This window comes from Camarhynchus parvulus, chromosome 4 (genome assembly GCF_901933205.1).
Source record: "Camarhynchus parvulus chromosome 4, STF_HiC, whole genome shotgun sequence".
Taxonomy (NCBI): Eukaryota; Metazoa; Chordata; class Aves; order Passeriformes; family Thraupidae; genus Camarhynchus; species Camarhynchus parvulus.
Window position 1 is genome coordinate 60051003 of NC_044574.1, and position 19136 is coordinate 60070138.

A 19136-nucleotide genomic window follows, 5' to 3' on the forward strand; every position below is an offset into this window, starting at 1 on the left:
GGATCACCACTTCAACAAGACCATTTCATCTGGACTGCTACCACCACCCTAACTAGCAGGGTGTCAGGTTGTATTCTGACTGTGTCAGTGGTTTTTCTTTTGTATTATTGCATGTATTTGGGGTTTTTTCCCTTTTTCTAATAAATTGTGTTTGACTTGGAGTCTCTCACTGGTTTTGCTTTCAAACCAGAACAAACAGTTATCTTGTTCATGTCCTAGAATAGCCCCAAGTGAAAACAATGAGCATCTTTCCTAACCTATTGCAGGCCCCTGGCCTGGCTCAAGGTTGAAATACAATGGATTTTTTAAAATTTTCTGTTATTTCATAGAGTCATAGAATGGCATGGGTTGAAAGGGACATTAAAGGTGGTTTAGTTCCAGCCTTCCTGCTATGGGCAGGGACAACTCCAGGCACGAGGAATAAATAAGGTTTGATAAGTAAATGGGGAGGGGGAATATGGACCTTCCTTCCACCCATTAGAGCAGCTTATCCCTGAAATGCACTCAGAATTTTAATAGAGTGAACATAAAAGGCCAATCCCTTGAAGATGCAGAAAGACCCAGCCTTAATCCCGGTGGTCCTGCAGGGCCAGAAGGCAGAATGACTCCAGGCAGGAGCACTTTCTGCAGAAACCCCTTTTGGAAATGTAGCCATTTTGCTGGTATTTATTGTTCATTTTCTTGAGCCTCAAACCCACAAACAGGCATTTTACAAAGGGAGTACTGCTAAATCTGTGCAGACCTGTTCCTACATCATAAAATGATGTGGAGAAGGGAGATAATTCTTCCTTGTAATCACAATTATTGTGGGATACCATCCTTCTCTCCACTTTCGCACAGGTCTGTCAGAGATAGGGAAGGCATGTGGCAGCAGCAGAGGGCTAAGGCAGACACACCATTATGTGAGGATGGCAGGATGCTGCTGCCACACACCAGGAAATCTTTGTGTAGACAAGGGTGTCAACACACTGGACTAGCATGGTGATAAAGCAAGATTCCCGAACCTCTCACTGATATCAAGCATCTGTGTTTTATTCACTGTCTTATGACCATTACCAATAATTTGCTTTCATATTGCAATACTGTGACTTGAGCAGGTAGATGGGGGAATATGACTGTAAAAAAGAACCTGCTCATCTGTGTTGAGGCACAATGAAACTACTTATGCAAGTAAAATTTCTTGTTTAACAGTTTTTGAACTTGATTCTAAATATCTTGTATAAATAACATTGATCCAAAGCCCATCAAGGTCAACTGAAAGGTGACTGAAAAACTTGAAGGGTTTTGGGCTTTTCTTTTTTTTTCACAGAAGTGTGATTTCTGTGAAAAAATAACTCCTTGAGCCATACTGCAAGAATAACTCGCAGGAAATCTTTGGGTAGAGAAGGGTGTGAACTGAACACGCTGGTGCTGTGGATGCTTCCTCCACTGTTAGCGTGGCAAGGGAGAAGTGCTTGCAAACAGCTCAATTTTCCATTTTGGGTTCCCTTGACAGGTTTCTAAGTCACTGGGCCTATCCTAGGGTATGGCTGAGAGGGAGCCTGTGTCCTCTCCCACAGGAAGAGAGGAATTTTGGTACCAAATTCTGCTCTTGGACACTCACTGAGACCACCAGTGCTTGCAGGCAAATATCCAAATACAAAATTTTCCTTATGTTCCACATTCAGCCACTTATTCCCTCCTATGTCAGAAGACATTCCTTTCCCTGGAACCTCTCAGACTCACAACAATGTCCAAGCAATCCCAAGGACCCATTGCAGTTTTGGATCTCCACCAACCCAAACACCAAAAAGCAGCCCGAGGAGGAATCCCCCCCATCAGTCCTATCCCTCCAGCACAGGAGACAGACAGAGCTGTTTCCAGCCACACTTCAGGTGTCATTTTGCCACCCAAACTTGGGTCTGACAAGGCTGAAACTGAGCAAGACCCTTAGTAACACAGTCTGAGCGCAGATTTCCTTGGCAGCAAGGAAGGGGTGACAATTGTCCTGTTAGTTATTCATAATAGAGACATTTATAGACCATCATGACATGGGCCCATTCTGACAATTCATTGCACTAGGTCATTTCATAGGCAAGTATCACTCCCCCATCCCCTCTTTTGCAAGGTAGAAAAGCATTACCTTCAAAAACCACAGCTCTCCAAAAGTAACCAAAAGAACTTACAACTGTATTTAAAACAAAACAAACAAACCAGAAAAAGCAGGTCCTTTGCATTGAACAATAAATAAAACCAAACAAAACTCTTTGTAAGGTTTCAATGGAACAGAAAACTTGGAACTATTTACATCCTGGAGATTCAGTTAAGGCACTTGGTTCCAGTCTGGGTCACTGTAAATTCTGTCTCACTCCGTGTATGAGGTCAGGCCAGCTCTTGGTGATGTCACTTGGCTTTGTTCAGCAGAAAACTCTGGAACAAAAGGAGGGAAAGAGAAAATATTTGGTTGGGTTAATCCAGCAAGCACACCTGGCAGAACACAATCAATGACTGGAGTGACTTTACTCCAAGAGGACCTGCAAAACTTCTTGGCTTTCAGCAGCTGCCTCTTTCTGGAGAGGATTTTTACATCCTCCCAGCCATTCAGCCAGGCACATCTTGTTTATTTTCTTTTGCAAGTTTGCCAGCAGATCATGGCAATGCATCCCTTTGCCCAGAGAAGCCCACAAAACTTGGTGTTTTATGGAAAATGCCACTGCAAAGGTCCCATGGGATGGCAGGTTACAGCTTTTCAGTATTCCCCACTGCTTGCACCACAGGACAATGCAACACGTGTAATGACTAAAATGTGCAATAAAAAAACTATCAGCAGCTCTAGGAATTTCTGTTGGCCAATACTAATTAAAGACCCAGCAAGGAGTCAAAAATTCAAGTGCTGTTTAGTTGTAGCCAAGCGACTTAGCAAGTGCTTCCCTGACAGGGCAGCTCTTCCCCATCCCTCCCTCTCTCTTTGCTCCCAAAAGAAGGGCTCATGAGGAAGCAGAAGCCAGAGTGGCTGCAGGGCCAGCCCTGTCTGCTGTCTTCAGAAATTACAGGCAGGGCTGTAAAACCAACACTTACTGTTCTAACTTCGGGTCTTCTTGTCTTGTCTTCATGTGGCAGAGAAATCACTGGAAGAGGATTCTTCTCATCCCCTACCGATCCATGAAAAACCACAGAGAGAAAGCTGGTCAGAGAGAGATGCCTAAAGCAATTCCAAAGCCAGTTTTCCTAAATTTCCAGAGAAAATGTTCATTTCTCCCAGGCACAGTCTATGCACCGGGCTCTCCCCGTCTTGCCTTCTTTCCCAGCAATCCCTCCAATAACTGAAATGGAACCTTGGCTTCTCACCTGGCAGCTCACAGTGCTTTGTACCAATAAACCTTTCCCAAGCACAGAGAAATTCAACAGCAGGTTTCCTTGCTCAATGGCTGGGAGTGCAGTGAGGGCTGGAAGCAGGAAAATTATTGGGAAAAAGCAAGTGGTTAGAAGGCAGCTAATATGCTGTGCACAGTCTGGCCTAACACACATAATAGTGTGAGGCCTAACACACAGCCCTTGCCCCCCCTGCCCAAACATCCTAGACCCTATACCCTGAGCCGTCAGCAAACAGCCAAATTTGTAAAAATCTAATTTCTTAACCCATAAATGCAACAATTTTGTCCGCATGATATAAAACTTTAGGCCCAGGTTATGGTCACACCCACGGGTTATTTTTAAGTAAACCACAATTTCTTTTCATAAACCCACTCCTTTTTATAAATACACTCATTTTAGCTGCAGTTGCCTGCAGTCAGAAATGGTCACTTATCTGAGAGCATGTTTCTGAAGTGAATCACACAGCATGTGTGGGTTGCAGCAATACTCCCACCAGCTCTCCTGCATACCAGTGTTGATGCCCTGGGATTCCTCCTTGTGGTCTTCCTCCACTTCCCTGTGCTGGCAAACAAAGGATCCTGGTTTCTGGCAGGGCAATCCATGTCAGGCAGGTCCAGGTGGTCAGTCTCTGTTCTGGGTCTCTTTTGGGTCATTGTCCCATTTGGGTCAAACTTGGTGCACGTTATGCATAAGTCATGGCCGGCAGCGGTGGCAGCAGCACGTTTTTCCTCTCAATTTGGAATGAATCTTCTGATGCTCTGGACAAGAGAGGTGAATTCATGACTATGATGTACATATAATGTAGGCATTTCTTAAAAGCTTGGATACATCCTGCCATTCATGCCATTGTCTCAACAAGGCAACACTTTCAAAGCTGAGAGGCTTCAAATAAGAGGGAGTTTGAATTGGCAGAGATTTTCACTTCAATAACAGAGTGGCCTGGCACATCTCTGATCATCTGAAATCAGGATGTCCATGGAATTCCGGCAAAAAGAAGCAGCACCAAATAGCTCTCAACTTTGTTTCATCACTGCTCATTTCCACCATTTTTAGTCAGCTTTGCAAAGTTTCCAAGAACACACCAAGCAGCGAATCCCAGCTCACTGCAGCATCAGAAGAGCAGGAAATTAAGCTAAACCCAGCGAGAAGGCTCAGGTGTAAGGCTGCACTTCTTGCCTGACTCTGCTGTGCATGGGACAGTCCTCTCACCTCTTTCAGCCCTCACTTTTCCCATGCTTTGGTCCCTACTCACTGCACACATACTCTCCAGCTGCTCTGCCTTGGCTCAGCTGATGCTGCACCAAGGATGATTTGACACAGAGCACAGCACCATCCCTGACATGATCCAGAGTCCTCTCTGCCCAAAACTACCTCCTACCCTTCCCACTCAAGAGGCCAGCACCTGGCTAAGACAGCTGCTCGCTTTCCCTTAGGAAAAGGGAGGAATTCCAGAATTAAAGCTCTTCCATTCCTAATGCAATTGGAACATCCCTTCCCCCAGCCAATCATCAGCCCCGACACCTCTGTGCTTTCAGAGAATGTCAGAAGGGAAAGGCTCCCTGCCCTTACCCACCTACACCTTCAGAGCTGCTTTCTGCACTGGTAGCTTCTGTGGAAATTCCTAAAATCAGAAAGTTTTAGGAAAGTTACAAAAAGCAAACCTCAGAGACAACAAAACTACAATTAGAGCTAAGCAGTGGCAGTAAGATTTATCAACAGAAAGATTATATAAGTAGAAAAATAAGGAAAAACAGAACAATAGTCTGTATATTAACACTTCTCTAGAATAACTCCCTGAGCTACAGAAAAGTATATCTAGCAAGATATTAAGAAGTCCTAAGCTTAATAATAGAGCTCTGTGCATTGTGTTTTAAAGCTTTCAAACAAGTATTACATTCAAAATAAGCAAACATTTTTGTTAAAACAAATACATATATTTATAGTAGTTAGATAGAACTACTGTCAATATGCTTTTTCTTTGTGTGATTGGTCAAAAAACTTTTAAAGCAAGTTGTAACATTCGGTTCTTTGCTACCAAAAATGTAAACTACTAACATCTTCTCATTGTCATAACCATGTAATAAAACTAATGCTAAAAAATAAACAACTTAAGACATGTTCCACAACAATCCCATCCCATTCATAATTTATACATAAACCCCCAACCAACAATAGCTTCCAGCATGTTAAGGCCAATCTGCAGCAGTTGTGGTTGCAGAAGGCACACCATGTTAGAAGCAAACTCTTGAGTGTCTGGACAAGAGATACAGTTCTTCATCCTACCCTTCTGAAGAGAGACCTAGATTTACACATCTTTCTGACATCCCATCACTGCATACTCACTTCAGTTTACTGGAGCCTTTGTTTGCTGAAAGCTGAAATTATTTTGTTGGGAATTTTTTGTCTCATTCCTTTTTCTTCCTGGGAGTGTCTCCCTTGTCTTCCCTCTAGCAGGAAGAATAAAAACAGAGAGAAAAATTCACTCAGGTCTTAAAAGTTCACATAAAGTACAGACCAACACAGCTCAGTTTGATAGATTCTGGTTGAAAACGTTAAAAATAACATACTGGAACTCCCTTTAGAGGAGAAGCACCATGGCTCTACTGCCAACCTATGAATCAGAAACTCCACAAGGGTTTTTCAAACACCACTTTGGTCATTGTCCAAACCCACTTCCCCAGCCCCTCTCACCTTCCTCTTTCTAGGGGACTCCTCAGGACTCCTCATGGCTTTCCTCTTCAAGTCTGCCTCCCTTGCAGGCGAGAACAACTTCTTGTCCCCAGGAGGCAAGGCCACTTTCTCCTTGTGCAAATCCCCAGGCCTGTGGCCACCAGGGATGAGGGCATCACATTCCTGAGCATGTCTCAGGAGCCTGGGCTCCAAAAAGCCTTTGGCGTTGGCTTGATGGGAGCCCTTGTCCTTTCTCTTCTCAGAGGGCTTCTGAAGTGTTGGCTTCAGGTCTTTTTGGTTGGTGGCTTTTGGCTTCATTGTTTTCTTGACTTTGGGCTGGTCCTTGCAAGACTGGTCTGTGATCTGCAAAAGACCAGGCTCACACTCTGCCTTCCAGACTCTCTTGGATTCATCGTGTACCCAGGACATACTGGGCCTTTTGATAGCCAGAGTATTCTTGAGCAAGGCCTCCTTGGTGTGCACAGGAGACTTCAGAAATCTGAGTTTGGATGTAACATCAGATTCTTGAGGAGCCTTGGCCACTTGGCTACAACTCTGGTCAGGAGCCTTGGGCACGTGGGCACAGCTCTTGTCAGGGTCCGTGTGCTTCCTCTTCTCCAAGTGTTTTTGCACTCCCAGCTTCAGGCCATTTCTGAAAGCAGGTTTTGTGTTCTCTGCTTCTTGGACTTTCAGCTTGTCTTTGGAGGAGTGGTCTCTGACCTCCAAAGGACCAGGCTCACTCTCCAGCTTCAGGACTTTTCTGGGTTTGTCATGCACCAGGGGCTCGCTGGGCATTTTGATACCCACGATCTCTGATACCCGCAACGCCTCCTTGGTGTGCACAAGAGGCTTCAGAGAGCTGTGTGTGCTCATAACATGAGATTCCTGAGGAGCCTTAGTCACTTGGCCAGAGGTCTTGTGAAAATGCTTGGTCATTTGGCCACAGATCTTGGGAGTGTCCTTGGCCACTTGGGCAAAGGTCTTGTGGAAATCCATGGCCATTTGGCCCCAGCTCTTGTGAGGAGGCTCCCTTGCCTTGGAGTGCTGCTGGCGGGAACTGCTGCTGATGCCCCGCTCCTGCTTCACACCCTCCTCATGTCCATTCCCACGGGCAATTTCCCTGAGACCCTGTCTTGGCACTGCTCCTTGCTTTGTCTGGGTCACCAGGTTGTCAAGGTGCCACTTTTTAGCAGTTGATGGCTCAGGCTGCCAAAAAAAGAGAAAAGAAGTATTCAAGACTGGTGCCTTTTTTGACTCTTTCTGTCCCAGCACAGCTCACCAGAGCCCAGGACTCTTGCCCAGAGGTTGTAAAGTCTGGCCTTTGGCCTGTGAAAAAATGACTCTGAACTAACAGGCCGTGGGCACTAACTTGCTCCTTGAGCACCATGGATGGATATGTGAGGAATAAACCAGTCAGTGGCAAATACCTAAGCCTTCATTGCAGTGAGAGGGGTCTTACCAAACAGTATTTCCAGAACAAACCAGGCAGAATCTGGTAACAGAGTAATCTGCTTCCTTCCTAAGACACCACACTGCAGCGGGAAAGGGGCTATGGAAGCAGCCTCTCCATGGTCTCTGTATTCACCTCACGCACCGGCAGGTCCAGCACCCTTGGAAGGCTGTCCTCCTCACTGTCACTGGAGCTGGTCTCTCTGTCACAGACTGAGGGGCTGTGGCAGTCTGTGGTGCTCCCTGACTCCGAGCTGCTGGGCTGCGCTGGTGCCACCCTCTTGTGCTGCGACTGGCAAACTCTGCAAGGCCACCAGGTGACAAAATTATGAAGCAGCAGGGGGGGAAGGTTACTTACTTATTCCACTGACATGGCAGCATTCAAAACTAGAACTGACCCCTGTGTTTGGGCACTGAGAGCAGAGGGGAGAAGGCCAGAGGAAGACATTGCCATACTCAAAATACATAGCACCAGAATAAAAAAATGCCTGGAAATTATCAAACCTCCAACTCACACCCATTCAGACAAACATACACAATTCCCATAGGTATAGAAATTTTGTCTGCATCCCACTCTGCAACTAGCTATATTATTAGCATATAAAGTAAGGTTCTTAAAAAGTCCATGTGAAATACTATATTTCTTTGTGTTTCTTTTTAAATAAAATAACTACAACACTTTTTCTGAAAACTTCTACTTGGTCAATTGAAGAAAGTTTTACAACAAAATAACTTTAAAATGTCATCAGTAGATCTATATAGTTTAGGTAGCTGTAGCATTACTTGTCCTGCCAGGCACCAAACCATATTAAGGAATTATCAGATTCAGCTGGTATCCCTTAGCATTTATGTCAGCCTAATGCATTATCAGTAGGTTGACAAGTACGAAGCGTGACAAGATGTTAAACACCATAGATTAAAAGAAGACAAAACCTTCAATCTGGTACACAAAGACTTAAGGTTTTTTTCTTCACTTTTATTTTGTTTTGGTTTTAATCACAATCATTGTAGTCATGACATGGTTTAGTGCACTTGGCATTGCTGGATTAACAATAGGATTTGATGATCTTCAAGAACTTTTCAAATCTAAACAATTTAGTGAGTCCATCATAAAACAACAATTTTTCTGTTGGTGAAAATTCCCTGCAATGAAGTTTTCTGAGAAAAATTTACTAATAACCCATTTTTTTGCACATTCCAGGTTAAGTAACTGCCCAGCAGAGATGAGAACAGAGTCTGGTTACTTACAATTTTCTTGGCTGAGAACTTGGCAACGTTTCTGAAGCTGTGCTAGCCTGCTCTGGAAAGCAAAAATGAAAATGTTGCATTTATATGCCTCCCTTGTAGCACATTTTACCCTGTGGTCTCTCAGCACCAGATTAGAGAGTCACTTTCTTCTAGGGAGGGGTTTGCCATCAAGATTGTTCATCACTCCAGATGGGAGTTTCATAACTAAATACTGCTTGTCCTCTGCTGAAGTGCTGCCTTGAGGTCTAGGTAATGATTGGTTACAGTTTCTTAAGCCATTCCCAAATTCATCCCTGTTCAGCAAAGCAGCGGAAACCATGCTGCTTAATCAGTGTGAGCCCTTGATGGTCTCTGCTACATGTAACACACAAAATTACCTGTCAGCACACAAAGAACTGTGTTTTCTTTGCATTTCTACTTACTCTGCTTCTGTGCTGCAGATCCATCAGGTTGGGATTCCTAGAATAAAAGGACAAAACAGCTTAGCATGTAGCTAAACAGCACATCTGCTGACATCAAAACTGTGTTAATGGCATGTTATAGGCATGTGCGGTTTTGAGTAAATATTTTTAAAACACTCTAAGAGCTGCCAAATAGCTGAGCTGGATTTCTGCTAAGCAGAAAGATCTCTTGTAATTTATCAGAAGGCCTGGCATAAATGGACTGGGTCACCTTTGTTGCCAATGGAAGTTTGGAAGTCTCTGCTCCTGTAGGCATCTGGAGAGGTGACAGGGGAGCTGGCAGTGAGCTGCTCATTTCCTGGAAAGAGAGGGAGAGAAGCAGCTCTCAAAATGTATTTTGTCCCCACTTATTTCCTTAATGTATGCAAAACATAAGCATACACAGAGATCTTCTATTGAAGACCACTTACCCTCAAAATCTCTTCAGTCAATGGCACATCAGAGGGCTTCTTTGCCTGAAACAAGAACGAGGGAAACAGAAGGAGTTTGTTTGCATTTTTTACTAATTGGCAGGAACTCAGCAAACCTTTGCTGACCAACAGCTCCATAAATGTATTGCAGATGTATTAATAATAAAAAGAGAGTAAGAATGAAAAAGGCTCATCTAAAGGGGAGTTAATAATGGAGACCAGGCATGGAGAGAGCTGAACCGAACAATGTCAACTCCTCCTCTCAGATGTCTGTTTTCTTTTTGGAATCCAGTGATCAGGGAGCACTGTTTCCATTTCTAAACTACGGCTCCTACTTCTACTTCTCTTTATTACTATTACTATATTTATATCTTTATCACTATTTTATTATTATTATTATCATCATCATCATTATAATATACTTATTATTACTATTTTTTTAATAAGGTATGTTTTCATGGTCTGCTCCCTTTATGAAACTGCACCTTCCCTAAGTTGCTGTTGAAGCAGTTGAGCCTTGCTTGCAAAGACACAGGCTGCCTCTGCATGTAAGCGTTGTGCATAAAGCCTCAGTAGTTTAAAAAAAAAACTCAAAACAGTTAGAAATAATAGTTCCCAATTCTTCTAAGACAGTTCACAAGAATTTTCGTCATTTAAACAAATAAAATCAGACTCTTTCTTGTACTGAAGTGAAGAAAAAAAAAAAAACAACAAAAACACCTGGGTATAATGCAACCCCAAACAAGGTGCAGTTTCTGCTTGGTTTCTAACTCCCATCATTGTTTATGGTCAGGGAACTCAGGCAGGTCTCCAGGCGGGCTCCTTCTGCCAACACTGAACTTCTGCTCAGCAGAAAGATCTCCTGTAATTTATTGGAAGCCCTGAAAAAAGTGGGTACAGGAATGTGCTCCTTGTTGATGGAGTGACAAAACTATGCTTTGTCTCCTTAAGAAAGAAAAAAGCCTAGAAGTTTCTCTTCTCGATTAGGTAAAAAGACACCTGATAGGACTTGAGAGACTTCACCTCAAATTTAAGGATAGCCAATTGGACAGAAGCCAAAAAGTCCAGCCTAAGCAATTCACTAGAAAAAGAAGAGAACAAAGAAACTAACCATTTTTGTGCGGTGTTTTACCTGGGGCAAGAACCTCTTGCACCTGGCTCAGTTTTTCTTTGTAGAGTTTTGTTATTTTGCCTTTTATTAAACTTTTCTGTTTCCAACACTACCACAGAAGCCATCCTGCTGATTTTATGCCTTCTAAGGTAGCTAAGCTATCCTGGGTGTGATATAAATCTCCAAGAGCTTATAAGACCTGGCTCGAGGAGACCATATATCAAGTGGGCTGGTTACCTTTGCCTGCAATGGAATTTTGTGAGTCTCTACTCTCACAGGTGACTGAAGGGATGGCAGGAGAGGTGGCAGGGGGCTGCTCATTTCCTGGAAAGAGAGGGAGAGAAGCAGCTCTCAGGAGTTTTCCTGATGGACACAGAGAGAGTTTCACCTTTCCCAGAGTCAGAGGGATCCACTTCCCCTTGGATTTGTACAGGCTTTCTCATGGAGATCTGGTATTGAAGAGTACCCACCTTCAATATTCCTTCAATGGACTGCACATAAATGTGCACAATGGGCTGAAACAAGAAAGAGGAAAGCATTGTGAGTTTGTTTGTGTATTTTACTCATTGACAGCAAACAACATGCACTCAGTAAACATGAGCTCCTGACCAGCAGCTCTAAAAATGTCGCGCAAGTCCATTCATAATGGAATGCTAGTAAGGAATAAGAGTTTCATCTGAAGGGCAGTAAGGAACAGAGACCGAGCAGAGCACCCTGAAACCACCAGTCACTTCCTGCAAGATCAATGTCTGGCTTCCCTGGCAGTCAGGAAACACTGTTTCCATTGCTCACTTTTTATTCATCTTGTTAAGAAAGTATGTTTCTGCAGTCTCCTCCCTTTATTGAAGATCACTTCCTTTAGTTGCTATTGTAGCAGCTAAGCTTTGCCTGCAAAGGCATAGGCAGCCTCTGCATGTGAAAGAGTTGAGAATAAGTTCCATTAGTTAAGAAAAAACAGTTAGAAATAATAGCTTCCAATTCTAGAGAAATTCCCAGTTCAGTTCTAGAGAAGGAGTAATATTTGTCATTCACCCAAATAATATCAGACTCATTTTTCTGAAGTAAGAAAAAAAAAAAAAACAACCAAACAACAAAACCAAACAACCTTGGTTTAAATGCAAGCCTTGCAAGGTGCAGTTGGTACTTGGCTTCCAGTTCAGAACACTGTTCCTACTCAGGTAGCTCGGGCTGGCTCCAGGCTGGGTCCTCCTGCCAAGACTGAGCTTTTGCTTGGGAAAGCACTTGACCATCATCACTTGGGCTCCTGGAAAGACATCCTGCTACTTATTACACACAGCACTTGAACACAGAAAAAGGTTCAGGCTTTCAGGCACAGGAGGTTTTCTGAAGGACTAAAGCAGAGATCACAAACTTCAAACTAAGCCCAGGTAATGGGCCAGCTCTGCAACGTTGCTTTGATTCTGGTGAGCATTTCTGGCACAAGAAAAGCACCCACACATGGAGCTCATGCAAGACAGAGCAGACTCTTCATCTGTTTTCAGCCAACTTCAAGGAAGACCTCTTCCTTCTACCTGAGAATAGCAGTGATCTTGAGTTGTCCTCAAATTCTTCTTCCTGGCTCCAGACTTTGTAAACTGCAGAGGAACACAGCTTGACTTGCCCTTTTTTTTTTTTCATTTGGTTGGGATTTTTTTGACTCTTCTTTTTAAACACACTCCAAGGAAGATGCCACATTCCTGTTCTTTCCTGCACACTGACACTTCCTAATTCTTGGCCCTGCCATGAAGCCTCTCACACACCCCAGTCTGTCAGTGCAGGCTCTCTGCTGGGCTGAGGGGCTCCTAAACACACGAACAAGGAGGCTGGCTTTGCAAACAGCTTTGTTCAGGTGCTCAGAGAAGAGGTAGAACCTGGCACAGGAGGATGAGAGATACATCTAAGCTTCATTGATGCACTATTTTTAAGGCTTCTCACAGCTCATTTGGAAAGATGCGAAAGATGCCGGGGTGATATAGGAGAGCAAAGGTTCTGCTTTGGGGAAGAGGGGAAAGAGCTGTTCAGTGTCTCTGTGAAGGCAAAATGAGCCCCTGCACAGTTATCCCCTGTGGATGAATGCACTTTGCACTGGATTCTGCTTGCCTGTTCTAGCTGGAAGCCTCAAGTATTCAGTGCTGCCAGGAAAAGAAGCCATCAATAAGGAATTCCCAGCTGCAGGTGACATGTGCCTTAAACATTGAATGATCCAAACTCCTGGCCTGGATGAAATGGCTGTCCTAAGGGATGTCCAGGGAGGTCCCAGGAAGAATCCTATTTGGCCTGTGGCTGTCTAGTATAACTGAGGCCAAACACTTTAATTTGAATTCAAACACTTTAATTTGAATTCAAATGGAATTCAAAGCAGGAGGAGGGAAGAACATCAGAGTTTCTTCTGCTCTAGACTTCTTCACTGTCAGGATCCCTGCAGGGCAGGGGTCTCCCCACAGCTCTTGTTTCACCCAAAACAGGAGGGAGGGGTGAGATTTCAGCCAAAGGCTCCCCCTTGGTCAGCCTTCCCAAGATCCTTTCTCTGGCTGAATCTTTCTCCTGCATGCAGCACAGCTCTCTGGATATTTCCTCAGAGCCAAGGAGCCCAGCCCTGTGGCCCAGTCACCTCTCCCATGCTGAACATCCAGCACACAGGCTATAGATCCAGGGCTGCAGCCTCACTGTTTCTTCCTCCTCCTCCTCCCTCTCCAGGCTTCAGCACTGCAGGACTCTATTACCAAAGACAGGTTCATCTTTCAGAGCAAGTAGAAGGAAGACTATATGACATCAGCAGAACAGAAATGAGGAGAAAAGGAAAAAAGGGATTTTTCACTTAGAGCCATTGTCCAAAACACCCATGAAAAGAAACCAGTCACTCAGGAGCCACAGTCCAGAGATCCCTACTGCAAAGGAGGATCATTCAGCATATTCACTCAAAGTTTCATCCCTCAGCTGCAAAATGGACTAATCCTGGAGTGAAAACTCCAGAAGGGCTAGACAATGATGCCAAAGGACAAGTAGGAACACTGCCAGGTTTGGCACCAGAAGTCCAGGAACGGTTTATTAATGACAAAATCTGGACAGGAAGCAAAGGGCAAGAAATGTCTGATGCTGCTGCAGAGGTCTCAAGGGGACACCTGAACAGCGTCAGTATTTAAGGTCTCCTCTCCTGGCTGCCCTCAGACAGCAGAGAGTGTGAGGCAAGGGGCTATGGAAGCAGCCTCTGCATTTGATTTGCATTCACCTCAGGTGCTGGTGCTCTTGGAAGTGCAGAGACTGAGGAGCTGTGGCAGTCTCTGGTGCTCCCTGACTCCGAGCTGCTGGGCTGCGCTGGTGCCACCCTCTTGTGCTGCGACTGGCAAACTCTGCAAGGCCACCAGGTGACAAAATTAGGAAGCAGCAGGGGGGGAAGGTTACTCACTTATTCCACTGACATGGCAGCATTCAAAACTAGAACTGACCCCTGTGTTTGGGCACTGAGAGCAGAGGGGAGAAGGCCAGAGGAAGACATTGCCGTGCTCCAAAAATAAAGCACCATATGAAAAAACACTCTGGGAATAATCAAACCTTTAATTCACCTGCAGCCAGACAAGAATGCAGACAGCATCTCACTGCTACATTGTAAAGCTGCATTCAGCTGACTAAAGTTGAAAAAAATACCAAAACGGCCCAGTGTGTTTCTGAAAGCCCCAACCCCCAAAAGAAACACTTCCAATAAAGGGTAACAAGTTTCAGGATGGATTCTTGGTCAATACAAAAACACAGGATCAACAGACACACTGGGGGAGAGGAAGAGAAAAGAACGGAACACCTGGGGAAATACAAGCCTGGTTCTTAGGCAAACTCCAGCGTGCCTAGATTATTCATTTCTAATGGGAGCTTTCCTGAAACCCCCACAAAAATGAAACCAATTTTCAACAGCAGCCCTCAGCAGCATCAAACCAAAGCCTGCAGCTTCAAGGGAAACCAGGAACCCCTTCCCCTGTCCCCCTCAAACGAAAAGCAGTTTTGTTTGGCCTAGAGGGCAGTTTGGGAACACAACTGTACCTTGGAGGACCAAGTGAAGAAGTTGGCTTTTCCACAACCTGTTTTGTTCACAAAAACAGAGAGGAGAGGGGGAGGCAAGGTTAGCTCAGGGAACTCAGCACAATGCAACAGGTGGGGATGATTTAAAGGCGTGTCTGTGTGCCTGGTGTAGGCAACATCTAAAACTGACTTGGTTGGCAGCGCTCTCAGCACTCCCACTTCTGTCTAACACTCTCAGATAATGCTTTTGCTGACAATCAAGATAAAATGGGGTTTGTGCTTCCACACAGATGACATGCTCCAAGTGTTCATGAAAAACATCACATTGTAGATCAGAACTGAAACAAAAGTATGAGTCCCTGAAGCATTTTCCATTCATCTACCTCCTCTGGCTCAAACATGTCACAGCTCTACAAATACAGAGCCTCCTGGAAACAATGGAAAAGAGGGAAGAGAAGTTTGCTGCCACGTTGGCCCAATGAGAAACACTCCAAGGCACAATGGCATCTGGTTCTCAGTAATGCATGGGGCTGGTTTTCCTTTATTTCCCAAATGGAAATTTAGAAGCCCAGACATGAGGCAGCAGGTCCAGAACCTTTGGATGAGGGGTGCTCAGGAAAGACAACCCCCAGCTTGAGGGAGGAGCAGCTCTGGCTGCCTGGCATGAGTTGTCAGTCTGGTTCCTGAACTGCTCTAGACAGTGTTACGCTCACAGACTGAGAGGAAGGCTGATCTTACAACGACAGCTTTTATCCCTGCTTCTCAGCCCACCCCAGAACATACTTTCAGGGCAAGCAACATCTGCTGAGTGAACAGGAGCTGAGCCATGTATTTTTTCCCCAGTCATTTATTTAACGTATGTGAAACATAAGCAAATACAGAGATCTATTATGGAAGAGCACCAACCTTCAAAGTTTTGTCAGTGGATGACACATCAATGGGCTTCTTTTTCTGAAACAAGAATGAGGGAGGCAGAACAAGTTTGTTTTGGTTTTTTACTAATTGACATACCCACAGCAGCATTTGGTTACCAACAACTCTAGAAATGTCATGCAATTCCATTAATAATGAAATGCTACAAAGGATCAAAAGGCCCAACTGAAGGGGAATTGATAATGGAGGCCAAGTGGAAAACCAGCTGAAATTCCATGTCATCTCTTTTGCCTCTGAGAAAAACAGGAAATCCCTTTGGAACCTGGCAGTCTGGAAATCTTGTTTCCATTCTTAAACTACTACTACTGCTAGTTATCATTACTGTTATTATTATTATGTAAGTATGTCCGTGCAGACTTCTCCCTTTATGGAATTATACTATTATACTATGAAGCAGCTAAGCTTTTTCTTCAAAGGCACAGGCTGCCTCTGCATTTAAAAAGTTGTTCAAAAAGCTTCCTTAGTTAAAAGAAAACAAGTCAGAAATAATAGTTCCCAATTCTTCTAAGGCAGTTCTAGAGAAAGAGGAATATTTCTCATTCACCCAAATAAAATGAGACTCCTTATTCTTCTGAAGACAACAGCAGTCTGGATAAGACACTGACCTCTGACACTTCTGGAAAGATGCACCACAGTTTATGCAAATTCATTTCTCACTCTCCCATTGCTTGACAAAATGATGGATTTAGCAGCCAAATTTGGACCAATTGAGGTTCCCCAGGGGTGCCCAGAGAGACACTATGGAGAGAAGTTGGCTTTGGGCTACCCCAAAGAGCTGAGTCCACCCTCAGCTGGTGGCAGAAGATGGCAAGGAATCCACCCCTCTCTCAGAAACATTTTTCTGGGCACCCACTCCTTCCCCTCCCTCACCACACTCTCCAAGGAAGATACAGCATCCCTGCTCCTTTCTCCACACTGATACTCCCTCAGCTGGGCTTCCAAGCAGCCAGGACAAACACTGCCCATTGCTGGTAGCCTGAGGGCTGATTGCAGTACTCTTCACTTTCAAGAGTTTGAGATCCAGAATTGTGCTTTGTCTTTCTGGCATGAAGAATGGCTCCTGCAGAAGGCAAGGCCCTGCAGTGCTCTACTTCTCTCAGCTTCCTCTCATTTTCCACAAGATGTTGCCTTCAGCCCTTTGCAGCTGATCAACACCTTTTTCCAGGAAAAGCTGACTGCAGCCTCCAGCTCTTCCTTCTCCTTCCAAAGGCCAAGCACAATTTGAAAACCATCGCCATGGCCCTCCTGGACCAGCTGCTGTGGCTCAGCACTGTGGGCTCCTACATTCTATAGGGCACAGCAACATCCCAGTGGTGATGGAGGAGCCTGGCAAAACCCCAAAATGCACCTGGAACCAAGTGTTTTGACCTCTGGGGAGGCTGAGACACCAACCAAGCAGGGCCTGTGTGCTGGTCCCTTGGCCTTGAGGGACTGCCAATAACAGAGGGCACCAACAATTGAACTCACCTTGACAAGCTCAGGAAGAATTTTGGATTGCGGAGCTTTGGCTTCTGACCTCCGATTTGAGAGACCTTCACTGCTGTCATCGTAGTTCTGCTTAGGGTTAGGTGCGATGTCCAGTGATTCTGGTGAGGATTCTCTCCATATGTCCTCATATGGATTTGTCTTACTGGAGGCTGGCCTGTGACTGGGGGCCTGTAAGTTGGATTTGGGCCTTTTTGGAATGTATATGGGATTCAGAGGGGACTCATGGCTCAGGAGCACCTTGGAGTCCTCATCACCCAGCAAGTTCTTAATGCGCCTTGACAGCTCATCTTCTCTATCAGTCTGCAACACAAGAATAGAGGGGGAAATGTCAGAAACACCCCAAGCAAGAGATCCAGCCCAGCAAGAGACATTGCTCAGCATCTTCATGGGATCACCATGCATCCCCACAAGGGCAGTTAGGAAAGTTCAGTGCAGCAGATGGGAAGATGCTGTCTTTGCAGGGATCAGGCTCAAGTCTGCAGCCCATGCAGAAGACACAGCTCTCCTCTCCCACCCCAAACCTCCTTCCTTCTCTCCTTCCAGCCTGCAGTCCACTCCCATTACCTTGTAGGGCTTGGCAAAGAGGGGAGTCCTCTCCAAAAATGGATCTTTCTCCTCTGGAGCTACCTGCCTCCTCCGCCTTTCTTGCTCCAGAATACGGAGCAAGTCTCTGTTGTTTTTCCAGCTTTCAGACAGAGACAGAGGAAAGAGAGTTAGCACTCGGACCCCTGTCTATATTCCGTGCAGAAACTGGGGCTTTCCCACAAGGGCACATGTCCAGCAGCAAAGCAATGTTGAAATTCTCAGGATACTGAGAGTGGATAGATCAGTTCTGTCCAGTGTGTGCTGTGCCCCAGAGCAATGAGACACACAGGGGACAGCACACATCCTTCTCAGGGATTGCTACTCCTGATCCCAGACATCAAGAAGGCTGGGAAGGGAAAGACTCTCCCCCCATTTCCTTGTGAAATCACAGGGGTGATCAGCACATGAGCTGGCAAATCCACTTGCAATGATTAATGGGAGAAACTGGCAGTCTTGTTCTCCTTCAGACCTCTCACCCCAGTCTCCTCCCTTGTGACTCAAATAGAATCTTTTATTCTGAAGGTGTTTCAGCTTTCAAGGCTTGAACTTTGTCCACTTTATAAACAACCTTGGAAATTCACTTTCTACTTTAAACAGATGTTTGGAAAGCTGCTTCCCTAAAAAATCATGTAGCTGCATTTAAAGCCATCCTATCTGTGTAATTAGAAAGGAGTTCTCAGACATTCAGAAAACACCAGGTCAAATCCCCCTGTTCCTCCTCAGCCACATATGCATGTACTCAATCACACCTGCCCCACAACAAAACACCAATAATGTCCCATCGTGGGAAACCAGATCCTTTAAACTATCCCTGGCCTTTGAAAGACTACTGCAAAATGAGGGAAACTCTGGCTCTGCTATTTACGGACATTGGGGAAGGGAAAGCATGCAGGCACAGTGGACGCAGGTATCTATTTCTACTCTACTGTACAGTCTTCTCTATACATACAATTCATAAATTCTTCTCTGCAAATCCAACTTCCCAAGTGTCCCATGTTGCAAGGGGGGAGCCTTGTCTGCTCCAGCAGTGACACTTACTCCAATACCACACCAATAATCAGCTCCTGAAAGTTTAATCATTCCTAGAGCCGAGGCACAGCTGCCTCATCTCATACCGAGGGGCCGTTACTTAAACTAAACAGGTTTTTGCGCTGGATGGCATTCTTAATTCAGAGCATATAAGTCTGCCCTCTACTGAAATGCCCAGACTTTTTAGATAAGCCCATGATCTCCCAGTCTCCCCAGCCCTGGAGACACCTTTGCTGCCCATGTCTGACCTGGCCATTGAAGCTGCTTATCAAGATGCTCTTCAAAGCCTTTGCAAAGCTGAGCTCTGCTGCCATTCATAACCCTGCACAGTTCCCTTGAGGCCAGGGAACTTTGGAAGCTTTGGGGACTGCACCTCCTGGCTTAGCA